This window comes from Xyrauchen texanus, unplaced genomic scaffold (assembly GCF_025860055.1).
Source record: "Xyrauchen texanus isolate HMW12.3.18 unplaced genomic scaffold, RBS_HiC_50CHRs HiC_scaffold_151, whole genome shotgun sequence".
In the NCBI taxonomy this organism is placed as follows: domain Eukaryota; kingdom Metazoa; phylum Chordata; class Actinopteri; order Cypriniformes; family Catostomidae; genus Xyrauchen; species Xyrauchen texanus.
In genome coordinates, this window is record NW_026265883.1 from 18,721 (window position 1) to 20,280 (window position 1,560).

Consider the following 1,560-nt stretch of genomic DNA (forward strand, 5'->3'; position numbering starts at 1 on the left):
AAAGGGGCGTGTTTATGTAAATGTCCAAATTTTAACAATATATACGCGTCAATAAATCAAATGTAATTTTGACTGATGGTTTTTCAAACCTAACATGCTTCAAGATGACATCACTCTGAAGTACTGTGCAAAGAATGGCTAACATTCGCCTCTAGGGGGCTTACAGGCCATGCCGAAATTCCCATTTTCTGGTCTAAAATGTTCTAATTTGGTACAATGGTACTACAGGCCAACAGGAACCCACAAACCAAGAATGGCCGACATTCGCCACTAGGGGCGCTTAAAGGCCACGCCTAAAATTCCCGCTTTCTGGTCAAAAATGTTCTAATTTGGTACATTGATACTACAGGCCAACAGGAACCCACAAACCAAGAATGGCCAACATTCACCCCTAGGGGGCTTACAGGCCATGCCAAAATTCCCATTTTCTGGTCTAAAATGTTCTAATTTGGTACAATGATACTACAGGCCAACAGGAACCCACAAACCAAGAATGGCCAACATTCGCCATTAGGGGCTTACAGGTAATTCCTAAAAGTCCCATTTTCTGGTCAAACATTTTCTAATTTGGTACATTGATTCTACAGGCCAACAGGAACCCACAAACCAAGAATGGCCCACATTCGCCCTTAGGGGCGCTTACAGGCCACTCCAAAATTCCCATTTTCTGGTCAAATATTTTCTAATTTTGTACATTGATACTACAGGCCAACAGGAACCCACAAACCAAGAATGACCCACATTTGCCCATAGGTGGCGCTACAGGCCACGTCCCAAAAAAATATTTTCAAAGTGATACCATTTCCACGCCATTTGTCCAATTCTTCTGAAACTTGGTGTACATGCCTCATTTCTCATTGGGAACAAAAAGCCTCAAGGATCCATAAGGTCCGTATGGATTTTCCTGTACATTGAAAATGTTTCGCTTAGGATTCAGACAGAAGTACATGTTTTTTGAATTCATTCATTGGGAGGGTTTATCCCCAACCATCTACTGATCAATTTTAAATGATTTGCCATTTTGAGGAGGAATCTGCATTGCTGCTTGCAGCTATATTTATTATTATTATTATTATTACTTCTCCTTGAGCCCCAATAGCTCAAAAAGTCACTGGTCAAAAGTTTTCTAAATTGGCACATTGATAGTCCATGCCAACGGGTACCCCCAAACCAAGAATGGCCAACATTCGCCCATAGGTGGCGCTTACAGGCCACGCCCAAAAAACAAATATTCAAAGTGATACCATTTCCACGCCATTTGTCCAAATCTTCTGAAATTTGGTGTACATGCCTCATTCCTCATGGGGAACAAAAAGCCTCAAGAACCCATAACTTCCGCCATGATGGATTTTCCCAGACGCTGAAAATTTGCTAAAACCTACAAAACTCTTCTTCTCCTGAACCGTAGCTCCAATTGACTTGAAATTTGGTACACATGTGTAGAATGGACAGTCCTTGAAAACGTTACTTAGGAAAAATGAATACTATACAAAATGGCTGAAAGGGGCGTGTTTATGTAAATGTCCAAATTTTAACAATATATACGTGTCAATAAATCAA